The sequence below is a fragment of the Scyliorhinus canicula genome, chromosome 10 (genome assembly GCF_902713615.1).
Source record: "Scyliorhinus canicula chromosome 10, sScyCan1.1, whole genome shotgun sequence".
NCBI classification, from domain to species: Eukaryota; Metazoa; Chordata; class Chondrichthyes; order Carcharhiniformes; family Scyliorhinidae; genus Scyliorhinus; species Scyliorhinus canicula.
In genome coordinates this window covers 161,214,523-161,227,219 of record NC_052155.1, presented here as the reverse complement: position 1 = coordinate 161,227,219, position 12,697 = coordinate 161,214,523, and positions in this window count along the sequence as shown.

The following is a 12,697-nucleotide window of genomic DNA, read 5'->3' as shown; positions in this document are numbered from 1 at the left end:
GCTGAAATTGACACTGCCGGCTGCTCTCTCCCTCCAATCAGAAACATTAAAACTTAAAAGTTGGATTGGAGGGAGAGAGCAGTGGGCAGTGTCAATTTCAGCGGCCGGCTGATTGTTTCAGTGAGAGAGCAGCTTCCCTCTCCGGATCAAATTGAGCCGGCCGCTGAAATTGACATTGTTTTAATTGGATCCACGATGGGGGTTTTAAATTTATTTTAAAATCTATGCTAGCGCTTCCCATTGTGAGTCTACGGGGGTCTGACCTCTCCCCCCGCCCCCCGTAGACTCACAATGGGAAGCGCTAGCATAGATTTTTAAATAAATTTAAAACCCCCATCATGGATATCCGCGGCTCGGATACAAAGCGGGTGGCTGTCTTGGACCCCAACACCCGCGTTATAAAGGGGGACTACTGTATAAAGATTTGTCCTGCTTGGACCCAGCAAAGTTTAAAACTATTGCAGAGAAGGGCCTTGAAGATGAAGCATTGGAAGGTATTATTAAGCTGTTTCCACAAATCAGCAAAGATCAAGTAATATTGGAATTGTTTTCTTTTGCTTCAAACTTTGATGTATTAAAGCTATTGCTTAATGATGGTGAGAATATGGATTCCAGTTGCAACAATTGTAAAATTTGTAGCACTTGCCCATCGTGTGTACTAAAAATTCTGGCATCCAACAGACTTCATAACAAGGCATATGATAACCTTTATGAACTTTATAAAGTTATCTGCACTCTATCAGTTACTCAAGTCCAATGTGAGAGGACATTTTCAAAGCTAAAGATCATAAAGACAAGGTTAAGAAATTCGCTGTCTGAGGAGAATTTGGAATCATAAATGTTGCTATCCATTGAAAAGGAATTGTTAGATGAATTGGATGCAGAAGCAATTATTGGCAGATTCGCACAATCATCTAGCGAACACAAACGATTGCTCTTAGTATAGTGGACTGCATGCAATGCTCTATTGTGCTTTTGAACTATCTGTTAATGTGTAAATTGTGCAGTAAACTATTTAAAAATATCAACCAATTACTTAAAATTTAAAAAAAATTAAAAATCCAATTATAACATTATATTTACATTTGGTATCTACTGCCAGTAATATGTACAGTACATGTACACTGTAATTACTAAGAAATACACATTTGTTCCACAAAAATTTTAATTGTACCCTTTTTTCCATATGTATTTTTTGAAAATTTTATTTATTCATTATGAAAATTAAATGATAGCATTGTAGTTGTGGGTGGGCCCCCTTTGTCTCCTGGCAACCAATATTTTTAGACCCAGTCCGCCACTGGCTGCAACTGCACGTACAGTACACACCCTTAGCATTTCCCTTAGCTCAACATTTCCTCCAGGGTCTCCTCACCAATTTCCTCCAGCTCTTTCTCCACATTACTCCTGTAACCTTCATGCAATCTTTCTCTCTCCTGCACCTTTCGATCTCCTGAATCATGCTTCTGACGTCCCCCCCTGCTCCAGTATGGCCAGCAGAGCTTCCTTCCATTTATAGGGTTTTGCGTGTTCTCTCATGCGACATCCCCCCCTTTAAAAATCTTGTCAATGTCCACCTTGCCATCCAAATCGTTATTCACTGAAGGGAGCAGGGGTAAGCCATTCAACCTCTCGAGCACCTCACACCATTCAATTGGATCAAGGTTCCACATTTCCAATAACCTTTCTGTGAAGATTGTTTTTCTGACATCCCACCAAAATGACCTCGCTTGAATGTTAAAGCGTTCCCTTAGCTCTGGACTCTCCAGGAGATGAAACAGTTTCTCTCTATCTCCCCTAGGAAAGGAGGTGGATCTGCTGTAGAGGACGCAGCAGATGCAGTATTATTGTGGGGGGGGGGGCGGGTGGAATGAGTCGCATGTTGGCCCACCAGCTGTGGCGACAGACAACGACGGGGAAAATTCTTCAGGTGAAGGTGGAGGAAGGGGTCATGGTGTCGGATTAGGAATGGATAAATGAGGTGTTCAAGGCCTTTTATGAGGGACTGTGCTAGGGCTAAGGTGGTGGGGGAGGAGGTTGATGTTGGTCGTTTTTTAGATGAGCCGGATTTCCCCGAGTTGGAGGAGGGGACGAGACAGGCACTGGTGGAGTCACTGGGGCTAAAGGAGGTGATGGAGTGTTTTGGCATTGTCATGTTCTTGTCTGATGGCCTGATTTATATTACAAGAACACTTGCAGCTAAAACTATAAACGATTTATTAACATTAACTGTTGGTCAAATATATACAAAACAGATGAATAATAGTATGACCATGCACAAGCATCCTCTCTCTTCCAGCTCCCCAGTCAGTCTGAGGTCACCTGACTCTAACATTCACTTATATACTAATGAGACTCCTCGTGGTCAGTTGGTGCATTACAACACAACCACGTTATCACTGCAGGCATGATGCAGTCGGGAATGGCCCTGGGGCCAGATGGCTTCCTGGCGGAATTTTATAAGCTGTTTGTGATGGAGTTGGCCCCCCACCTTTTGGGCATGTTTAATAAAGCTGTGGAAAAGGGGAGATGCAGACTACTCTGATCCCGAAAAAGGGGAAAGATCCACTGGACTGCGGGTTCTGTATGCCTGTATATGGATGTAAAAGCCCTGGCAAAAGCATAGGCGAGATGGATGGAGATAGGGGAGGTGGGGGGGGGGGGGGGGGGGGACAGTGCTGGAGGTGATTGTGTCAATGGAGACAGAGAGGGTCTTTGACCGGGTAGAGTGGAGGCATTTGTTTGAAATCCTGGGGAGGTTTGGGTTTGGGCCGTAGTTTGTGGCATGGTTGCTATATGCATCCCCCATGGCAAGTGTTTGAATGAATGAGATAAAGCCGGGGTATTTTGGCTTACACAGGGGTATGACGCAATGGTGTCCACTCTCCCTGCTGCTGTTCGATTGAGCCCCTGGTGGTGGCACTTCATTCCTCAGCTGAGTGGCGGATGACTGCAAGGGGGGCGGGGAGTGCCAGTGGTCGTTCTATGCCGATGACCTGTTGCTGTTCTAACGGACCCGTTAGAAAGCATGGGCAGAATCATGGGCTTTCTGTTGAAATTTGGGGCCTTTTCAGGCTATAAATTGAATGTAGGCAAAAGCGAGGTGTTCCTGGTGAATGCAGCGGAGCAGGGGGTTCAAACCCGCGGGGCACTGACATTTAAGGTGGTATGGGAGTGGTTCCGGTACCTGGGGATTCAGGAGACGCATGAGTGTACCTCAATGCATAAGTGGAATTGACGGTTTTGGTGGAGGAGGTTAAGGGGCACCTTAAAAGATGGGAAGTTGGCAGGAAGGGTGCATGTGGTCGAAGATCAATATTCTGCCAAGATTCCTGTTTGTATTTCAGTGCCTCCCGATTTTCTTCCCCAAGGCCTTTTTTCAGAAGGTAGATGCATTAATCTCGGAATTTGTGTAGGGAGGGAAGGTGTCAAGGGTGAAAAGGGCTCTGTTGCAAAGGCAGAGGTGGGATGGGGGGGCTGGCGCTCAAGAATTTGTTGTGTTACTATTGGGCAGTTAATATGGAGAAGGTGAGACAATGGTGGGAGGGGGAGGGGGCAGATTAGAGGAGGAGCCTTGCGAGTGGACAAGCAGGAGGGCTGTGGTGACGGCCCAGTTGCCGTTCGCCCCGAACATGTACACGAGGAGTCTAGTGGTGCAGTCGTCCATAAAAATTTGGAGCCCGATGAGGAGGCACTTTAAACTGGGGCACAAGTCGGTGATGATTCCACTGTGTGGGAATCATAGGTTTACCCTGGGGGACAGGGTGGATGGGATGCATAGGAGATGAAGGGAGGAGGGGGTTAGAGCGGGTCAGGGACTTGTTTGCGGAGGGGAAGTATGCTGGGCTAGAGGAGCTATGGGAGAGGTTCGAGCTACCATGGGTGAGTGAGTTCAGATACTGGCAGGTGCGGGGTTTTGCGCGCAAGGAGCTGCCTTACTTTCCTCAGGTGCCGGTGTGGTGAGATAACCACTGTAGTTATGTGTACTGCAGTAGGGGGATGTATGCCTGTACCTGTAATACAGGTTCCTCCGGTCAGCCCCTCTACTCGCGTCCAGCAGCCGGGTGAGTCGATTGAGGACTTCTGGAGGGCCCTTATACCTCTGGTACGAGACTGCGACTGCCGGGCCCTCACAGCCACGGAACATTCTGATTTACTCATGCGCGATGCCTTCGTTACAGGCATTGCTTCGGACCCCATCCGGCAACGACTGCTGGAAGGGGTCGCCCCCGACCTCGCGGCTGCAAAGGCCCTGGCGCTCTCCATGACGGCCGCCTCCCATAGTGCGCAAACTTACTCCGCTAGCCACTCGGCCCACCCGTCCTACCCCTCGTGGACCCCGCAAACGGCTCCCCAGGCCCATCCGTCCTACCCCTCGTGGACCCCGCAAACGGCCCCCCCCAGCAGCCGCCCCCACGCACTATGCCTGCGCTGCCCGCCGCACCGCACCCCCTGGGGGTCCCCACTGTTACTTCTGCGGCCATCAGAAGCATCCTCGCCAACGCTGCCCGGCCCGCACAGCGACCTGCAAAGCTTGTGGCAAGAAAGGCCACTTTGCAGCGGTTTGTCAGTCCCGGACGGTCGCCGCTATCGCGCCGCCGGTCCCCACGCCTCAGCCGCTCCCTCAATGGGCCCCGCCGTCCGCTTCCCCCGACCCCACGTGCGATCAGTGGGCGCCGCCATCTTTTGCCGCCCCCGCCACGTGCGCCCCATGGGCGCCGCCATCTTCATCCACCACAGCCATATGCGTTCCATGAACACCGCCATTTTGTTCCGACCCCATAACGTGCGCTCCATGGATGCCGCCATTTTACCCACAGGTACTGCGGATGCCGCCATCTCGTCTCCAGGGGCCGCCATCACGGGACACGGGTCGCTACCGCTCCTCGTCGGACTCATCTGACTCAACCGCCGACCAACCACTGCTCGCCTCCGTTACGCTCGACCAGTCCCGTCCTCGCAACCTGGCACCCTCTTCCACATCGGTGCTGGTCAACGGCCATGTGACCTCCTGCACCGAGAGCTTCGTCCACCCGGACACGGTAAGGCTCTATTCCCTTGTGGTCCATCCCGCCGACCGGCAGATCTCCCTTGCCTCCGGTTCCCACTCTGTCCCGATCCGGGGTTTCTGCCTGGTTAAACTCACTGTACAGGGCGTGGAATTTGACCGTTTCCGTCTGTACATTCTCCCCGACCTCTGCACTTCACTCTTACTAGGCCTGGATTTCCAGTGCAATCTCCAGAGCCTCACCCTCAAATTCGGTGGACCCCTACCTCCCCTCACCGTTTGCACCTCGCGACCCTCAAGGTCGAGCCTCCCTCCCTCTTTGCCAATCTGACTGTGGATTGCAAGCCCGTCGCCACCAGGAGCAGACGGTACAGCACCCAGGACAAGGCCTTCATCAGGTCCGAAGTCCAGCGGCTGCTTCGGGAGGGTATCATCGAGGCCAGCAACAGCCCTTGGAGAGCCCAGGTGGTAGTGGTTAAGACCGGGGAGAAGCACAGGATGGTCGTGGACTACAGCCAGACCATCAACTGGTACACGCAGCTCGACGCGTACCCCCTGCCCCGCATTTCTGATATGGTCACTCAGATTGCACAGTACCGGGTCTTCTCTACTATTGACCTGAAATCCGCCTACCACCAGCTCCCCATCCGTAAATCGGACCGTCCCTACACTGCCTTCGAGGCAGACGGCCGTCTGTACCAATTTCTGAGGGTTCCATCGGCGTCACGAATGGGGTCTCGGTCTTTCAGCGAGAAATGGACCGAATGGTTGACCGGTACGGACTGCAGGCCACCTTCCCGTACCTCGACAATGTCACCATCTGCAGCCATGACCAGCAGGACCATGATGCCAACCTTTATAAATTCCTCCACACCGCATCTCTCCTTAATCTCACGTACAACAAGGAGAAATGCGTGTTCCGCACAGACCGCTTAGCCATCCTTGGCTACGTAGTCCAAAACGGACTACTGGGGCCCGATCCCGACCGCATGCGCCCCCTCATGGAGCTCCCAATCCCCCACTGCCCCAAGGCCCTCAAACGCTGCCTTGGGTTTTTCTCTTATTACGCCCAGTGGGTCCCGCAATACACAGACAAGGCCCGGCCACTTATCCAGTCCACACATTTTCCCCTCTCGGCCGAGGCACAACAGGCCTTCGCCCGCATTCGATCTGACATAGCCAGGGCGGGGATGCACGCCGTAGACGAGACTCTGCCTTTCCAAGTAGAGAGCGACGCTTCAGATGTCGCCCTTGCCGCCACGCTGAATCAGGCCGGCAGACCCGTGGCATTCTTTTCACGCACCCTCCACGCCTCAGAAATTCGGCATTCCTCTGTCGAAAAGGAAGCCCAGGCAATCGTTGAAGCGGTGCGGCATTGGAGGCATTACCTGGCCGGCAGGAGATTCACTCTCCTCACTGACCAACGGTCGGTAGCCTTCATGTTCAACAACACGCAGCGGGGCAAGATCAAGAATGACAAAATCTTGCGGTGGAGAATCGAGCTTTCCACCTTTAACTACGAGATCTTATATCGCCCCGGCAAGCTCAACGAGCCCCCAGACGCCCTCTCCCGAGGTACATGTGCCAGCGCACAAGTGGACCAGCTCCGTGCCTTGCACGACAGCCTTTGCCATCCGGGGGTCACTCGCTTGTACCATCTGATCAAAGCCCGCAATCTGCCCTACTCCGTCGAGGAAGTACGGACAGTCACCAGAGACTGCCAGATCTGTACGGAGTGCAAGCCGCACTTCTACCGGCCAGATCGCGCGCGCCTGGTGAAAGCATCCCGCCTCTTTGAACGCCTCAGCGTGGACTTCAAAGGGCCCCTTCCCTCCACCGACCGCAACACCTACATCCTTAGTGTGGTCGATGAATTTTCTAGGTTCCCCTTTGCCATCCCATGCCCAGATATGACGTCTGCCACCATCATCAAGGCCCTGGATTCCATTTTAGCCCTATTCGGTTTCCCCGACTATATCCACAGTGACAGGGGATCCTCATTCATGAGCGATGAGCTGCGGCAATTCCTGCTCAGCAGGGGTATCGCCTCCAGCAGGACGACCAGCTACAACCCCCGGGGAAACGGGCAGGTAGAGAGGGATAACGGGACGATATGGAGGGCCGTCCAGCTGGCCCTATGGTCCAGGAACCTCCCAGCCGCTCGCTGGCAGCGGTCCTCCCTGACGCGCTCCATTCCATTCGGTCGCTACTGTGCACCGCAACTAACAGTACACCCCATGAACGTGTTTTTGCCTTCCCTAGGAAGTCCACATCCGGAGTGTCGCTCCCGACTTGGCTCACGACTCCGGGCCCAGTCCTTCTCCGTAGGCATGTACGGCACCACAAGGCGGAACCCCTGGTGGACAAAGTATGCCTTCTCCACGCCAATCCTCAGTATGCCTACGTGGAGTTCCCCGACAGCCGCCAGGACACAGTCTCGCTCCGGGACCTGGCTCCCTCAGGTGCCGATCCCATGCCCACACCCCTTCCTGCGCCAACCCCAGTGCCCCCCGATTCGTCCACATCAGGTCCATCCCTCATCCCCCTGCCCACCCTGGAGGACACGGAGGATTTCGGCTTGCTCTCGGAGTCATCCCGCCAGCAGCCAGCACCAACACCGCCAACACCAGCACCATCGTTGCCATCACCGCCTGTGCCGACATCACCACCACAGCTACGCCGATCACAGCGGAACGTTCGACCACCGATTCGGCTCAACCTGTAACCTGCTAACCGGATGGACTCTTGATTTTCCTTGTTGGACCCTCTTGTAAATAGCATCCTTTGTATTAGAGTTACATGTCACCCCCGCCGGACTCAGTTTTTTCAGGGGGTGAATGTGGTGAGATAACCACTGTAGTTATGTGTACTGCAGTAGGGGGATGTATACCTGTACCTGTAATACAGGTTCCTCCGGTCAGCCCCTGCCGGCTAGCTCCGCCCACAGGGAGCTTATGTATAAATGTATGAGAGCTCCTCAGACCCTTAGTCTACTGTTGCAGATGGAGGGACAACATCGTACAGCAATAAAGCCTCTATTGTACTAGTCTCTCGGCTTTGAGTATAATTGTTAGCGCCACAGCCGGTGTATACGCTTTTGGAGAAAATGTTGCTCCCAGATGAGGAGGGGACGGTAGAATTGGGAATATTTATGGATGGTTGGGGGAGCAGGGCATGGCCTTAGTTAAAAGAATCAAGTAGAAGTGGGAGGAGGAGTTGGGAACAGGGATAGGATGCAAAGTTAATGAGCCGAGTGAACTACAACCTCCTCCTGTGCAAGGATGAGTCTTATACAAGTTAAGGTGGTGCACAGGGTCCACATGACTCGGGCCCGGATGAGTGGGCTTTTTCCGGAGGTAGTGGATGGGTATGAGAGGTGTGGGAATGGGCTTGCGAACCACGCCCATATGTTCTGGGGGTGTGAGGAGTTGGAGAAGATTCGGGGAGGTATTGTTCGGGGACTTATCGAGGATTGTTGGGGTTGAGATGAAGCCGGACCCTAGAGTGGCAATCTTTGGGGTGCTGGAGGTACCGGGGCTGCTGGAGGGGAAGGGGGCCGATGTCGTGGCCTTCGCCTCTCTGATTGCCCGGCGACTGACACTTTTGAATTGGAGTTTGGCCATGTTGTCGGGGGTTACGGCATGGTTAGGATACTTGTACGAGTTCCTCAGGTTGCAGAAAATCAAATTTTCCCTAAGGGCAAAAAAAATGTTTTTAAAAAGAGAGGGCGGGGGTGAAAAATTAGATTAGAAAAGCTGTTCGTGAATATTTTGCTTTCTCTGTTATATTTACAAAATATACTTTGACACTGCGATCAAAAAATCCAGCAAGAGTTTAAATCTAAGGAAAACAAGCCAGTTTTTCATTTGCAATAGAGTGACATGAATCAGTTCATAAAAGTTGTGTAGACAGTTTTATATCAGCGGAAAGCACACAAAATAAAATGGAATATTCATATTCCCTTACCTCAGTTAAGGTATTGCACACTTCTCCATTCACAGGTTAACCGCATGAAATATAATTCATTCGTCAATAAATCAAAGGTTATACTTCCTTGCTAGCGGGTTGACACATTGAGAGAAAATACAAATAGCAGAGAACAATTTTTCATTTGTTCATTTAAACCTTACACAGCCGAGCAGGTGACGGAACACAAAACATGTTTAGATTACCGGAGTGACATTGTTCCACAATTGTTCCCCAACTTTAGGTGGCAGTCATCACCGAGGCACAGTCTAGGCTGATGCTGATTTTAAGCCAATGCATCGATAATAACAGCTCTCCTGTTTTTCCCCCAAATCTAACATTTTCCTGAGAGGCACGGCTCTCAATGGTTGTTTGATTCTTTCTAAATATCCTTTTTTTTTAGTCAAAATGATACATTTTGATGAAAGGAGCCATTTTCTGCCCCAGGAGTTGTGTTAATATTGTTCTTTATGTGAGTCAGGGTAAAACATTTCACTTCAACAGAGATTGATAGTGCACATTGAATGCAATGACAGGAAACAAAACAAATCAATTCTTTGAAGATAGAAGTTATAATAATATATTTGCAGTTGTATAACACAATAGCTCAAATGACTTAACCGAATGAATTATATGCATTCAATACTGCTATGCAGTAACCTTCTGCACATTGCAATGAAATGTTTAACCAGTTCATCTGTTTGAATTGCAAATGATTGAGGCTCAGAGGACCAGTAGGGTCTTGCTGTTTTTCATATTGTGCTAAATCTGAACGATGATATATCGGCCAGAATTCTCCAGCCGTTGGGGTTCTCATTTTCCTGCTTATGATGCACCCCCGCCCCTGGGTCTCCGGGTGGCATGGGATGGTTTCAATGGGAAATCCCATTGGCAAGTGGTGGAAGGAGAGAATCCCACTGCGAGGGAACGGGGCATTACCGCGAAACACGCGCCTGGGGGAACGGGGACAGCCCTACCCATCATCTGCTCAAGTCCCAATATGGGTCTTGCACCCACCATTTTCTGATCCAATGCAAAATAACCTGCTAAAATCTAAAACTGATGTGAGCGTTTTTCATTTTAAGGCATGCATCGGTTTAAGATAGTTGTTCAATTTGCCGTTGAGCTCAAGAAACTTCTTTTTCTTGCTTTTTCCACGTGTGCTAATGAGATAATTAGTGTTATAATAATTAAATAATTCATCAGCAATTACCTGGATATGATGGCTGGAATTTTCAATCATGTATGTGGGGGTGAGGATAAGGGGCAGGCGGGCTTTGAAAATAACACTCGCGGGTGGCGTGTCCGTGTTCCGACACCTCCAGGATGCACTGCAAGGGGAGTGGAATCGGGAACCTGCTCGCCCCCTCCACCACTTGTGGCAAAGCTCCTTGCAGAGTTTGTTAACAAGCCGGGGACAGCCAGTCCCAAAAGACGTGCTGTTAGGTGAATTGGACATTCTGAATTCTCCCTCTGTGTACCCGAACAGGCGCCAAAGTGTGGCGACTAGGAGCTTTCCACAGTAACTTCATTGCAGCACTAGTGAAGCCTACTGGTGACAATAATAAAGATTAGAAAATTATACACATATTGTATAGAAGGCAATTTTCAATTTGTAAATCGCTCTACTGAACATCTGGTGGACATCAATGCACAGCTGCAGGGTTCAATGCGGGGGTTAATTAAGTGATTTTATTCTCAATGAGAAGCAATGCTTTAGCATCAGGAGGTTTTGTACTGGATCAGGCACAATGCCGTTTAGTTGGCCTAATTTGTGTGTGGTGAGACTGCTGGCCCTCTTGTGCATTTCCTTCTCTGTTCTGAAAAGCAACGGCAGGCCCATCATGGCTGCCGTCCGCTTTTGCCGCTCAGGCTCTGCAGGCAACGAGTTGAGCATCGAACTCACTGCCAGACCAATCAGGGCATTTACACCTGAACATTTAATTGTGATGCCAGCAGTCAAAAATCACTCGGGCGATAGGGCCCTGGCCCCGAATTTGAAATCAAGTCCATAAACACCAAAATTATAATTCTAAATACCTTGTAGACTGGATATTTCTGGGAGATGCATGCTACTCCAGAATGCCGTCAGCCTCATGCAATGTGTGTGTTTTTAATGTGCTGTCACAGCATTCATTTGGAGTCAGCTCTAAATTAATAACTGAATCTGGGGTCTCGCCCTCAAAAGGAATTTTTCACCCACCACTTCTCTTTCAAAATCTGAACTTCTCCTCCCAATGCCAGTACTTCCCTACTTATAACACACATGGACTTTGCATCCTTATGTGCATTGGCACAATTGACAAAAACTATACCTCAAGAAATCATCTTTATACTGTTTTTTGTTCCTGAGTTAAGTTTCTTCTTTGCAGGCTGTTAACCAGAGGTCCTGGAGTTCTGTACCGAGCTAAAACTAGCACTGTTCTGTCCTGCCATGGATTCTCCTGAGCAGCTCTCTCCAGCAGATTCAGTTGTGAGACCATGGCTAGGAGGTACACTGCCTATTTATGTCTCTGGCCATCTCTTACTTGTAAGAAAATGATTCATCTTCACAGTCCACCTCCCTTGATTGCTAGCAGCTAGAGAATGGAAGAAGCTCCCCTGTGCGATGGGTGGCAAAAGCATGTACATACAAGGCGCTTGACGACAAGTACATGTGCAGGACATGTGACCAGCTCACTGCTGCTGCTTTTGGCCGCAAGACTGCACACAGCTTCATTTCCTTCTTATTTACAAGGTGGCAGAAGCCGTCATTCTCACCAAAAATGCTGGTAGTGGCCATTGGGCACTTCTCCTGTGATTGGGAATGCCGCGACGGATAGCTCCACGATATTCCCAACACCCGCCCGCAACCCATCTGTGGGTCACAACACGCACTTTGAAAAACCCTGGTCTACTTCATGTGATGAAATCCCTGGAGTGGAGCGTGAACTCTGAACCTACTGAATCAGGGGCAGAGCGTTCGGCTTCGACCCAAAATTGACACCTCCCCTTTATTTTATTGTATCCTTCTAACAAGTAGTCGAACAATTTCCCCTGTTTTTAGCCTCCGATTTCTGACCTAGCTTTATTCTTTTCTCTTCTTTTCCCTACAATTCATTTTCCAAGTGGGAGCAATATTAGGAAAAACAGTCATTGGGCCGGCTGGCAAACTGAGCTCTCTGCTCATCAAATGTCAGACCTGAGCTCTACCTGGCTCTGCCATCCAGCAAACCAAAGGGACCTGGCAATGGAAGACAATATTAATCAACGGGAAGACAATGGTACTAGATAAATACATTTATTCACTCTGTATTAAATGGTCACATGATCTTACACTAATGGCAATGAGCCAATACAAATCCAGAAGCAATTCCATGGTCTTGTGCCATAACTCTGAAATAACCTGAAAAACATCGTAAACCATTGAAAGTGGTCATATCTCTAGTGTCTCTGTCAGTCATCAGTCAGTTATAACAGGACCGCTGCTGATTTAATGGCTGAAATATTTACATTTACTTCTTTTTTTATGGTTTGCAATCGCCACTTCTCCCATCCCATTCCCTGTCTGATTACAAAGGAATTTTGTACAGGATCCCCATCTCTGCCTTTGCTATAGGGCAGGAGCTTTGCCATACTTTTAAAAGTTCCCATCTATTTTCCAATATGTCTATTTCAGTTTCTGTTGTATTTCAAGGATTCAGCACCCATGCCCCAATTTTCCCTGTGCCAAGAAGCTCGGAA